Consider the following 15,110-nt stretch of genomic DNA (forward strand, 5'->3'; position numbering starts at 1 on the left):
ATCCGCACACACAAGCGAGTATCGAGTCTTGACACGCTCCCGAGAGCAAACCTTGTTTATTTTCTGCTTCTAGCTCTGCTGTAATACTCAAGTCGTCTCCGGCCCAAAACTGCACCCTAACTAGGGCACACTACACTTAATGAGCGCCATGTGGTGATTCATTATATACAGTATACATATATATATATATATATATATATATATATATATATATATATATATATATATACTGTATGTTTATACAGTAGTCAACATTTGAAGTGGATCAGAAAAGTTAATCAAAGTTGTCCTAAGACAAGAACGGGTATTGTTCAAAATTCATGTATAACTTTGATGAAAGGTTTTGATCCACTTCAAATGTTGACTACTGTATATGTTTATATACACTCACCTAAAGGATTATTAGGAACACCTGTTCAATTTCTCATTAATGCAATTATCTAATCAACCAATCACATGGCAGTTGCTTCAATGCATTTAGGGGTGTGGTCCTGGTCAAGACAATCTCCTGAACTCCAAACTGAATGTCAGAATGGGAAAGAAAGGTGATTTAAGCAATTTTGAGCGTGGCATGGTTGTTGGTGCCAGACGGGCCAGTCTGAGTATTTCACAATCTGCTCAGTTACTGGGATTTTCATGCACAACCATTTCTAGGGTTTACAAAGAATGGTGTGAAAAGGGAAAAACATCCAGTATGCGGCAGTCCTGTGGGCGAAAATGCCTTGTTGATGCTAGAGGTCAGAGGAGAATGGGCCGACTGATTCAAGCTGATAGAAGAGCAACTTTGACTGAAATAACCACTCGTTACAACAGAGGTATGCAGCAAAGCATTTGTGAAGCCACAACACGCACAACCTTGAGGCGGATGGGCTACAACAGCAGAAGACCCCACCGGGTACCACTCATCTCCACTACAAATAGGAAAAAGAGGCTACAATTTGGACGAGCTCACCAAAATTGGACAGTTGAAGACTGGAAAAATGTTGCCTGGTCTGATGAGTCTCGATTTCTGTTGAGACATTCAGATGGTAGAGTCAGAATTTGGCGTAAACAGAATGAGAACATGGATCCATCATGCCTTGTTACCACTGTGCAGGCTGGTGGTGGTGGTGTAATGGTGTGGGGGATGTTTTCTTGGCACACTTTAGGCCCCTTAGTGCCAATTGGGCATCGTTTAAATGCCACGGCCTACCTGAGCATTGTTTCTGACCATGTCCATCCCTTTATGACCACCATGTACCCATCCTCTGATGGCTACTTCCAGCAGGATAATGCACCATGTCACAAAGCTCCAATCATTTCAAATTGGTTTCTTGAACATGACAATGAGTTCACTGTACTAAAATGGCCCCCACAGTCACCAGATCTCAACCCAATAGAGCATCTTTGGGATGTGGTGGAACGGGAGCTTCGTGCCCTGGATGTGCATCCCACAAATCTCCATCAACTGCAAGATGCTATCCTATCAATATGGGCCAACATTTCTAAAGAATGCTTTCAGCACCTTGTTGATTCAATGCCACGTAGAATTAAGGCAGTTCTGAAGGCGAAAGGGGGTCAAACACAGTATTAGTATAGTGTTCCTAATAATCCTTTAGGTGAGTGTACATACATATATATATATATATATATATATATATATATATATATATATATATATATATATATATATATATATATATATAATACAAACAAACACACACACACACATACGTTTTTTATTTAGTTTAAGTTTCAGTTTTATCTATCTATCTATCTATCTATCTATCTATCTATCTATCTATCTATCTATCTATCTATCTATCTATCTATCTATCTATCTATCTATCTATCTATCGTTAAGTGCTGTGTGTGCAGCAAAGGCTTCTGGGAAAGTCCAGATACAGACTCTTTAATTGTCATTTTTAGAGATTCCCTAAGTGCTGCTCTTTTGAGGACAAAAACAATTAGAGTTGAAAACGCTGGTTTTAGGGAGCGTGTGCTGTGCTTTTGGGCAGCTGGAAGGGCATCGGTGTGAATGGATGATGAATCGTCTCATTAATTCTTCAGAGAAGAAAGCGAGAGAGAGACACACAGAGGGCCGTGTAGAGCAGTTACAGTTTTTTGGCCTGTAATTACATGACGGGACTCAGCTGAAGCTGTTTTATTTATTTAATTTAATATTTTCTGTGCAATTTGAGCTTTTCGAATAAAAGGATTTCCACTCATCACAGTGAAAAAAATCTCACACTTATTATAGGCAAACCATCTAATTATGTTTCTGTAAAGGTTCCACAAACACTTCCAGGATTTTCATAACATTTCCGAAACATGTACAACATTCATAAATTTCCAACTGTTAAATTTAAAACTTTTTAAACAGTTTACATAAACTTATATTTAAAATGAAACTTATAAAAAAGTTTTAAAAAAAGTTTACATAAACGTTTACTTGAAATTTTTACTTTACTTTTACTTTAAAAGTAAACTTCTAAGTTTCTAAGTTTTAGTTTACATAAACGTTTACTCTTAAATTAAGTTCATTTTAAAGTAAACTTCTAAGTTTTAAAAAAGTTTACTTAAACTTTTACTTTAAACATACTTTTTACTTTATAAAAGTAAACGTTTATGTAAACTGAAACTTAAAAGTTCACTTTTAAAGTAAAAGTAAAGTAAAAGTTTGCAGTTAAAGTTTATGTAAACTAAAATTTAGAAACTTAGAATGTTACTTTTAAAGTAAAAGTAAATTAATTTTGAAAACATTTATGTAAATTAAAACTTAGAAGTGTACTTTTAAAGTAAACTTCTAAGTTTTAGTTTACATAAAATTTTACTTTAAACTTTAATTTACTTTTACTTTAAAGGGGTGATGAACTGAGAAATACAATTTTCCTTGAGCTTTTGACATATAAGAGATACTATAAGAATATCCTGTAAGTTTCAGAACTGAAAACTTCCTTGTTAGTCCAATAAAAGCTTTTATTGACACCAGGCACAGCGAACGACTGGTTTTTCAAAGTGAGGATCTATGACGTGAAAGGGTATCAAACACCGCCTCCGCAGAAGAAGATCAACGCCTACTTCAACACTGCCTGTTTAGCCCTGCCGACCGATTCACACCGTATATACTATAATATGCAAAACTGTTATCCAATCATAGCAGTGGGCATTTATTTATTTTATACAGGTCTTCAATGCGGCACGCCCATAAAAAACGTGTGTTTCAGGAGCTAGGCTCCAAACCAGGGTATTCATTCATTTTGATGTTTTTGAATGTAAAAACCAAGCGAACGTCATAAGTTGACCTCAGACAACAATATAAAAACATTAAAAAAGCCAGTTCATGACCCCTTTAAAAGTAAACTTCTAAGTTTCTAAGTTTTAAAAAGTTTCCTCAGACTTTTACTTTAAACTTACTTTTTGCTTTAAAAGTACTTTAAAAAAAACTTCACTTTAAAAATTTCTAAGTTTTAGTTTACATAAGCGTTTACTTTACACTTTTAATTTATTTTTACTTTAATTAAAATATTTTTTTTAATTTTTAATTTAATTTTTTTTATTTTAATTTTAATAAATTTAATTTAATTTTTATTAATTAAACTTCTAAGTTTTAGATTATATAAACTTTTCCTTTAAAAGTAAACTTCTAAGTTTCTAAGTTTTAGTTTACATAAACTTTTACTTTAAACTTACTTTACATAAACTTACTTTTTACTTAAAAAACTAAACTTTTAAGTTTCAAAAATGTACTTAAACTAACTTTTTACTTTTACTTTTTTTTTTTTTACACTTTTAAGTTTCTAAGTTTACTTAAACTTTTACTTTTTTTCTTTAAAAGTAAACTAAGTTTCTAAGTTTTTCTAAGTCATGAGTTAGCTTTGAAAAAATTACATACTTTTTTTTAAATAAATGCAAACATAATTATTTAATAATTGTAATTATCAGTTATCATTATTATTATTATTATTATTATTATTATTATTATTATTATTATTAAAAATTGTAAATATGATCATTAATAACTTTTTGTATTAGTAAATGTGTACGTATATTTTTATTTTAGGTTATTTTTATTAACGTTGTGTTGCAACTTAACCTAACTGCAACCAAAATGCAACATTTGGGAAGCACAAAAATGTTTTGTTTTCACCTAATTATGTCTCTAGAAATATTGAAATCCAAAGCATAAAGCAATGCGATCAGGTGAGCTGTTGATGTTTCCAGAGGCTCATGGGAAATTAGGCCAGTTGAACCTCGTTGTCACAATAGTGAGGGTGAAAGGTCATCGCTCCTGTCTGCTTAGATTGAGGTATGGATTGAAATTGATTTCTCTTTATTATAGTGTGCGTAATGAAAGTGCAAATGATTGATTCGCCCTTTGAATATCAATCCATTTTCATAATGTTAATGATGATAAGTCGCTCAAACGAACGCTAGACTGTGTTTTTGTGTTCTCCCACTTTCAGGAGAACAAAAAAAAATCAGCTGAAACATAATAAATAGTCTAATTACATACATAAACACATTTGCATCTCTATTGTATGACAGCTACAATTCAGAAGTACCCTTGTGTATGAATGACTTCTGATTAGCAGAGTAGCTTCCATCCAACATTTTCCCATCAGAAACATGTTAGCTTTGTATTTTAACAGTTTGTCATTGATTATAGGATTATGAAATGTCTGGCAGGTTCTGTTCAAATGGAAAATGTTATTTGTATTTTCCTTCTTTTCTCCAGGTTTATCGTCAGATGTCATTCCCACAACACAAACAGTGATTTGCATACAGAAATATCATCATCTGGATCCTGCTGTTTCCACTGGGAAACCCTGCGGCGTCGCCAAAGGTCACATGACCATCAATCTCGCTCAGGTGTCGATTTCCCACTGAATTAATGTGAGTGTAAGACGTTTTTAGTTTTTCCTTTCATTTGATCACCCATTTATCTTCAGCGTGTCACTCAGATATTTAGTCAGTGAGACGTCTGAACAAGATGGGTTGGAAATATTAGATGTCAAAGCTTGAGCAATATTCAGCATGATCATTGCATCTCATGCTGGCACGGCAACATCTTCATTTTTAGTATCAAAATAGAATAAAAAGCTAATTTCCATGGATATAAATAAATGTGATGTGATGCCGGTAAACTCTCGGTTTCTTTATGAAAGAGCAGTTTTTGAAATTAACAAAAAGAGAAAATAAATATAACAAAATATAACTGTAATAAATAAATACCATATACAGTAGCATTGATTTATTTTAAATCATTGCTCAAAAGTGTCTCCAGAAATCACTGCTCAACAATTTAACTTTTTTTTATATATTTTTTTATAAGTAAATATACAATTCTATTCTGTTTCTATTTTTATTGTTATTATTTTTATTAATGATTGTATTTATTATTAAAATAATTGTATTTTATTATTAATTTAAGTCACATTTAAATTAATATTAATTTAAAATAATGACTGAAATAAATGACTGAATGTATAATTAATTTAATTGTTTTTAAAACTTAATATAATCATCATTATTATTATTATACTTCTTTAATATTACTAATGTTACTTAATATACTTCTATTTCTTATTATTAACTATATATATATATATATATATATATATATATATATATATATATATATATAAATATTTGAATAAATAACATAATAATTATATTAATTATACGTCCTGACAACCACATTGAAGCTACATTATTTATGTTTATATTCATTATTATAATTTCATTATTAATTAATTTATTGCATTTATTCAATTTATTTATTTATTTATTTTGTAGTATTTTTATTTATTTATTATTTATTATTATTATTTATTTATTTTTATTATTAAAATAATTTATTTATTGCTTATCATTATTTATAAATTATATTTAGTTAGTTAGCATCATTGTAGTTCCTAGTTTGTATTCTTCCTAAAAAAAAAAAAAAATTGCGAATCCAACGTTCGTGTGTCTCTAGTCACAGTTGCTGTGGACCTCAAGCAAACAATCTGACTAAAAATGTTTCCTCTCATGAACAAGTATTTAATATGTGTGTTAAATCTCATTTTGACGCCATTACATTCGTAACACAGCATTTCCCTTTCGTATTAGTCTCAGTGGCTCGTCTACATTAAAGAGCCTACGATGTGAGAGGCCGATCCTTGACGCACATGGCCGGCCCCAGGCATAGCACACAAACTGGCTAGATGTTGTTATACTGTAGATGTTGTAGTGGTGTGGCTGAACTCAAAGGAGTGTATGTCAGTATGGCACTGTGCTCGCCATGATGTCCTGTCTGCAACCCTCTCTTCAAGGTCATTTGGGTCCATGTTGCATAGTTTCAAATTGGCTTTGAGGCCGTCTTTGTAGCGTTGTATTTGCCCTCCTTGAGAGTGCATGCCACTCTGGAGCTGGCCTTAAAAAACCTGCTTCGGCAGGCGTGAATCTATGAAGGTAAAAGAGTTGCAGAACTCGAGAGCACGTAGATGTGAATTTGAGAACTTGTACAATAAATATTCGTACTTGTACGTGAACATTTACACTCACAGCTCCAATGTGAACACCTGTAAAATAAAACTCTGAAGTTGAATGTTGAAACTGGCACTCGCAGACAATAGTCACAAACCTATATTCTGAATTTAAAGCTGCAGACAAGTAGACACTGTAATGCCCGCTATATTGGTCCAATTGCCGGTTCGCCAATACACGGGGAAGGTTATCACGTGTTACTGTCCTTTTCTCGAGGCAAAGTATTTTGTGATTAGGTGCAATATATTAATCATATATATTTACTCGTTTATTTCATCTGACTCCATAAATGAAAGGGTTTTAATGATATCTGTGGATCATTAATCATGAGTGAATGTTTGACTATTCCGTTTAACTCTTCAATGAAAATAATGTCAAAGTCAGTTAGAATAATCAAATGTAACAATTTATTATGTCAGGTAAATGTATCATGCCAATTTCATAATCAATTCAAAGATAATCGATACAAAACATCAAATACTCTGGAATAGAGAGAAGATGCAAACCCAACTTTAAGAAATACGTGAGGCTGAGAGATCTCACTCTCAGCCTCACGGGCCAATCTGAAGTACAGAAAAGGCCCCGAACTCTCTGCTGAATCTCATTAAATAGCCAGACCTCTTTCACATGGAAACATGTGCTAACAAAATAAATTTGCATTCAGAGGTAGCACCTCTGGGTGCAGGGAGACCATTTGTCTGAGAGACCATCATCCTTGGAGTGTCAGTTATCCATAAACTCTTAGAACCTTATTACCTTGTGTTTTAGTTATTCTGAAATGAGACATTTGTACCAGTCGCACTGTGACATTTTAAACGATACCAAACATGAAAATACTCTGTGATAATCATTCACATTAAACTATACATTTTCTTGGGTGAAATCAGGTGATCATCTGAGCATAAGAGAGAGGGGGTGAGGGGAGAGGGGACGAGATGTAGATTCGGATGACTCGGAGGTGAGACATTCGTCTCAATGGTGCATGAGGGCCAGTTCAAATGGTAATCTCCAGAGAGGTCCTTTTGTCCTCTAAGTGTCTGGTCACTGCCGAAACAGACTGTCTGGAATTTCCTAATCTATCAATTCTTACAACACAAATGTGTAAAATGCCATTCACAGAAATACAATGACAGACACAAACTTATTTGCATTTAATCTTACATTCACATTCGCAGTACAACCTCAATTCGGCACTTGCAACTTCTCAAATCTGTCACTGCAATTTCAAATTTCGCGCCTTGACTTTTGCTACTCTTTTTGCGATATATCAGGTGCAAAACTAACTTGTGCACTTGAAACTCAGTGGTGGCGAGAGAGAAAGGGGGGCGGGAGTGGGGGGTGTTCAAAGGAGCCATTTTATTGGTTGGCGCCTAGCCAATGAAATGGGACGGCTTTTGTATGCGATGATGTCGCGAAACCCGTGTCCTCGGGGACGCTCTGGAACGCTAACATGGCTTAATGCTAATGCTTAATGCATTAAACTGATATTAAAAGAAATAAATGATATTATCAAACTCAGAAAACACCATAATAATAATGCATACTACAGAAAAGCAGATACATACACACACACACACGAGCTGTTGATGCTCCGCCCTCTGCGCCGGGAGCAGCAGCTCATTTGCTTTTTTGCTTACCCTCAAAAAGTGACAATTTTAACATGCTATAAAAGAATATCTGTGGGGTATTTTGAGCTAAAACTTCACACACACACTCTCGGGACATCAGAGATTTATTTTACTTCTTGTAAAAAGGGCATTATACCACCCCTTTAAGTTTATTAGCAGTTGTCAACTTGTTTTCTCATTCTCATTTTCTCAACTTCTACGACGATCTTCGTGGACGCCGAGCAACTCTGCTGACGCACGACTCTGACCTTTCCGAGCCGAGCGTTAATTTCCCCTCCGATCCTCTGGTATCTCTGACGAGTTAAAGTCTAAACGCCTCTCGTTGCTTGCAGAAGTTCTGTGAGAGTTTGTCAGCTTGTTTGGCCCGTGATTCATTTCATTTCGAGCGCCGGCTCGCGTTATTATTAAAGGCCTTTCAGTTGTTTCAAAGGTTCCCCTTTTCCTCACAAGACAGTCTCATTTCTGCCTTTTGTCCTGGGCGGTATTTACAGCCATAATTGAACAGCGTCGGGTCCTCGAGTTCAATTGCAGTCAAAGGGGCTGGAGCCGGCGGATATGAAAAATGGGGCTCTTTTAAATGCTAATCAGCGTGGTTAGCGCCTAGCTCCTGCTTGGCTGGCAAAAATAATTGTGCAAATATACATGAAAAACTGCAGTCCTTATTTAAAGATGCGTCCCGTTGGCTCTGGGAGGGCAGTCATGCGCACAATATCCCTTATTTTACTCTTCCACACTTAGCAGAAGACTTTGAGTGATAATTCCTGTCAAATATTTATCATTCTGAAGAGTTTTCGCTGTCCTTTTAGTGGGAAATGTCCAAAGAATAACGAAATGCGAGGATTATTGTAATTACGGATCAAACGAGACTCAGCGGCCGATGAAATTAAATATATTACCATATTTTTGGGGGCTTTTGTGAGAGTTTGCTGCTGGGGAACATGTGTAACTAATGTTTGAGGAGGAAACCCAACAGAATGAATGCTGGGAAAATTATATATGAGCTGGACAGTCTTTATACGGTCTAGAGAGTGTTTAAACTCGTATTTCTCTTGTTCTCTCAGGTGTTTCGCATAGGAGACATAAAAACAGACCCAAATAAGTCAGTAGTTGTAATTGATCTTGGAAGAATCTAATGAGTTTGAGACATTTTAGATAGTTTTACTTGTGTGAAAGTCTCCATTTGCTCTCCATTCAGTCTCATTGCAGTCGAGGAGGAACAATTGCCAAATTAGATGGCATTTTTAATTTTCGTTTATCTATTAAAACCATTATTTATTTTATTATTAATTTAATTGTTTTATTTATTATTAATTATTTAGATATATAAGTCATATTATATAACCTGGTTTAATTAAATTGTTATTATTATTTATAAAATGTATTAATTAAATTATTATACTTATTAAAATGATATATTATTGTATTATCTTTTATTTAATTATTTTAATAGATGATTAATAAAATATTATTATTAATAATATTAATTATATATATATATTTTTTTTTCAATACTTCATATAATCATCATTTGTTTTATTATTAGCAGTTATTTAAATTATACAATATTTATATTATACAACCTGACATTTAAAATTAAGCTGAAATATTATTATTATTATTATTATTGTTTATGCTTTTTATTAAAATAATTAATTTTATTTTTAATGTAATTTATTATATATTAATATGTATTATTTCTTATTATAATTTATTATTCATTATTAATAAGTACTTAAATTATATAATCATATTATACAACACGACAGCTACATAAAGTTTAAAGTATTATTATTGTTTAATTTAGTGTACTTAATAGTACAATAATTAATTAATATAATATAATTAATATATATAATTAATTAAATTAATAATGCAGGTTTCGTCTTGCGAGTGATGTGGTCCCGAGGACTTTTCTATCGCTTCAGAGGTGTGTGTGTGTGTGTGTCTAAAATGTAACCCTGACCGTTTTACTTGCCTTTTGTTAAATAATCACTCGTTATTAAAATTGAGATATTTCGATAATACCTCAATTGTATCGTATGCTTAATGTGTGCAAATTTCTCTGTCACTGTCCATATATGTGGGTTTAGGGGGCGCGTAGATCTAGGCTGTGTACGGAAAGTTTTTTTTGTTTGTTTTTTTTTAAGCGGAAAATGTATTATTTTCAAATATATGCATTTATAGTTTGTATATAAACAAATATATATTTTATAATGACATTATACATATGCATGTACAGTTATATGTTTTAAATTCAATTATGATTACTGTAAGCTAATAAATGTAGCAGTGCATTCAGTTACTTTTGAAAGGACAAAAATAAGGTGTCAGTGTATTTCATTAGACTTTAGCTTTGCCAGCTATAAAAAAATAAAGCATTTCCTCACGTTTTACCACTGATTTTTAATGACAGTCGATATGCATGAGCCAGTGGCGATGACAGTTACCCCCCCTCCCCTCTCTCCTGCCGTGCCATACCACACCCAATCCCCTCCCTTCTTATCACAGCCATCCACACCCATTTAAGTTGCATTTTTCAAAAAGATTGTGAGCTAGACTTGAGCTGAAAGAGGGGGGTTTCATGACCCTTTAAAAGAAATAAATGATATTATCAAACTCAGAAAACACCATAATAATAATGCATACTACAGAAAAGCAGATACATACACACACACACACACACACACACACACGAGCTGTTGATGCTCCGCACTCTGCGCCGGGAGCAGCAGCTCATTTGCATTTTTGCTAAATTATATAATCATATTATACAACACGACAGCTACATAAAGTTTAAAGTATTATTATTGTTTAATTTAGTGTACTTAATAGTGATATTTATTATTAAAAATATGATCTGCTTTATAATTAAAGGAATTAGTGTAACTAATTACTTTTTTAACAGTATCTTGATGGTAGTTTGACTCTGGTCAGTATGTTTTGGTCCTCAAAGCCTTCAGTTGCTCTCTTCCCTGCGTTCTCTCACAACAGAAGCCACGTGTGTGTTGACGAGCGAGAATCGACTGTTCTCCGGCCGCTCGCTAACAAGCGTGTCGCTGTTCCACGAAAGAGCATGCTGAGGGGAAGAAACAAAACCAGGAGCAAGAATGAAATGAAATGCGGCAGATTTAAACAGCTGATAATCAGATTGGAGAACACCTGCGTCTCGCTGATAAGAACAGAACAACAGAAATCAGATGAAACGATACGGTAAACAGAGAGAAGAAACAAATCAACTGCAGAGGAGAATGTGAGTTAGTCTGTGCTGGAAATATCTGTTGAATAGCAGAAATGCATATCGAACAGACGGATTATTCCAAATCACCAAGATATAATAGTAGACTTATGATTTCATAAATGATATGTTTATGCTTGTTATTTTGGGTGTTTCTGACTGCAGTGTCAAGTGCATTTACTAAACAAATCAACATGTTTCATACAGTTAAGAAACAAACTGAGGCGTTTTAAAATGATCATCCATCCAACTTTTAATGTCATTTACACAAGCTAACACCACAGATAAGGACTTTGTGCTAGTTTTATTGGTTAATTGGGTTTCATCTGCATGGGTGTCATGATAAGAAATTGTTCAGATTCAAAGATGAGGCGGAGAGGGAGCATATACAGTATAAAGCAAATAAAATCGGGCCCAAAACGGAGCCCTGCTGCACCTCACATGTTACGAAAGCTGGAAATGAAGATAATTAATCAGTTTCTACAGAGAAACTCTTCTTTGTAAGATAAAACTCAAACCAACCTAAGACTGCACCACTGATACCAACCTCGGGTTTCAACCTATTTAAAAGAAAGCATATAAATTCATGATTTGTGTACATTTGTAAAAAAAATCTATATATATATTTGTGTATGTGTGTGTATGCTATACTTTCATATAAAATATATATATATATGCTCATTATTTATTTTATTATTATTAGTTGAATTATTTAATTTATTATTAATTATTTAAATAAATTATAGAAATGAACTATACAACCTGACAGCTACATTAGAGCTAAAATTAATAAATAAATAAATTAAATTATACTTTAAGTTAAATTATTAATTATTATAAAAAATTTAAGTATTAATTGTAATTATAAAATCCTTTATTTTATTATTAATGATTTAATTTAGGTCGCTGCTCATTTGCATAAAGTTTATATATATATTATTAGTTTGATTATCTGATTTATTATTAATTATTCAAATAAATTATATAAATTAACTATACAACCAAAAATGAGCTAAATAGATTAAAATTATATTAAAGTATAAATTATACTTATATATTAATTTTAATTATTAATTATTATTAAATAAATGAAATTATTAAATAAAAAAATATTTAATAAAAAAAATTAAATGCATATTTTAAATGTGAAACTAAAAATTTGGAGTAACATAATGGTGTAAAATGTATCTGCAAAGATTTGAATACTTCAATCATATTTGCCAGCAAAGTTATTAGTTAATATTATTTTCTCTACCTATACGCCAATGTACCGCCTTCTAGTCGCGTTGAAATGATTATATTTGTGTGATGAACAGTGTCGTATTTACCAGTGAGATGTCAACTTTCCAAATATTTGTTGCTGCACGAGAGCTAAAAAAGCATCTTAGTAAGTTAAAAAGCGAGAAATATATATTATATTGCGTCCAATGTAAATTTCCCAACCGAAATCGCCTGGTAATAACGACTTTGAGCTTGTAAATAGGATCTTTCCCATGAGGACTTGCATCAGCTGGAAAGTCATTAAAGTTATTGCATTTTGATGAAAGATTAAGAAAACAAACATTTCCTCCTTCAGAATAACATCCAGTCTTGATTCGGTTGAAGTGTCTGTGCAGGATAACGGCGGAGGGGTTTATTACGGAAGTGAACTGGATGGGTTTTGATGTCTTGTTATCTCTCACATCAGTTTGAGGAAGGGATCCAGCTCTGTATTCTTCGCACCAGTGAATCCACTCGATGTTCCAGACGTCAAAACTCACTCCATCTGTCACTCGCTCGCTGTCGTTTAGCTGTGCCGTCACTGGGGTTTATTGGCTTCGGGTTCGCTGACACCCGTCACACAGTGTCTTTATCCTGAGGGCGAACTTTAAGAGACGTCGTTGGCTCTTTTTATCAGGCTCTGAATAAGAAATCACAAAACATTGGATGCTGTGTTCGTTTGGAGATACAAAAAAGGCCCAAACTTGCGAAACTGAGCCTGTTAGTGTCAAAAAATGAAACCCGAGCTGGAGCCTAGCGCTTAGCTTAGATGCTAGTTTTGCACGTTGTTAGCATTGAGTGTATACACAAATATTACATAACGCAATTTATGTATCTAAATGGGGTTTCTTCCAAACTGAGTTACATGCTAAAACTAGTTTATTAGTTTAACATCAACTTTTTCATTTTCATCTTAAGAAAATGTTTGATTTCATTATTTCTATCCATATTAACTTGTTAAAATGCTAACTTTCCTATTTTTGTTAGCATGAGGGTTGTTTTTCTTTTTAGCACAGTTTAACATGTGGTATGTTAGCATTAGCACTAGCCAATATACCCAATAATATACCCATAATTTTCTCTGTACTTTTCTTTGTCCATGTTAGCTTTAGCATGAGGATTGTTTCTACATTTAACGGTCTAATGTGTTATTTTAGCGTTAGCATTAGCACAAAAAGGCTTTCACAGATTAAAAAAAGAAAACGGTTCATTGCTAGCTTCTTTCAAAAGCCTACAAAATGTCAAACTCTGTCTTGAAGAAGAGTAATAAACATATCGCTGTGATTCTGTCACGTTTCAGCTCGTTCTGAACAGCTGTATGCGGCGAGTGGGCGAACGCTGGTATGTTTCCCAGAGATTTCCCGTTTTCCACTCAAAGCGGCCCGTAATGAATGGGTCTTGTATGATCAGGGAGATTAGCATGGCAGAATCTTAATTCGCTTGTCGGGGGGAATGTTGGGGCAAAGTAATTGTATGTACACTAATCATGTACACCAGCGTGTGGGCACAGTTACACTTCTATCTCTGTCGCGTTATTAATCACGACATGATTTGTCCCGGTTAGCCTCATGCTAGCGCGCGTACAGGTCTGTTGGGTACATGACTTCTGACACACAAGCCCTTAGTGAGCAAAACAAACCATCAGTCACAGCTAAAGCCGCTCTGTACTTGGGGATGGAGGGTTTTAGAGGAAATTATAGCGGTACTAGTGTGTTTGCTAACTTAAGAGCGTCTCTTTGCTAATACAGGAATGCAAATGCTTCCAGCTATGCAAACTCAAATGCGTGTGCTATGGATTGTGTAAATTTGTGCGTATTATATGTGCTTACATGAATAACACATATGGTTTAAAAGCACATTTTATGGAAACTCTAGCGCCCCCTTGAGTACTGGAGGACTTATTACGACACTTTTTTTTTTTTTTTTTTTTGAATTTATCAAATATATATTTCATTGTTGTTTAGATGCATGATGTAGGGGAGAGCTGGGCACAACCTAATACTTTTTGACTTTCTTTGTTTGTGTAAATCCACTTGGGGTTCAGAGAATTTATTTTTTCCCACATTAATTTTACACACATCTAGTACAATTATGTGGCTTTGTTTCATTAATACAGTGTATATCAAAAAATGTTTCTTGATTTGCCCTGAAAGAATGGAAGTGAAATGTGACAACATGCCCCATACACTGAAAAAAATGATTCATTGACTAGTTGAATTTACTAAAATAAATGATGTTAATTGGTTCCACATAATTGATTTTAGCTACATTTAAACAAATGCATTACGTTGAACTAAGTTCAGCTTAATGCATTTGTTTAAATGCAGCTAAAATCAATTGCGTGGAACCACTTACGATCATTTTTTTTTAGTAAATTCAATGATTTCAGTAAATTCATTGAATTTACTAAATGTTTTTATCGTAAGTGGTTCCACGCAATTGATTTTAGCTACATTTAAACAAATGCATCAAGTTGA

Source organism: Squalius cephalus, assembly GCF_949319135.1.
Source record: "Squalius cephalus genome assembly, chromosome: 13".
NCBI classification, from domain to species: Eukaryota; Metazoa; Chordata; class Actinopteri; order Cypriniformes; family Leuciscidae; genus Squalius; species Squalius cephalus.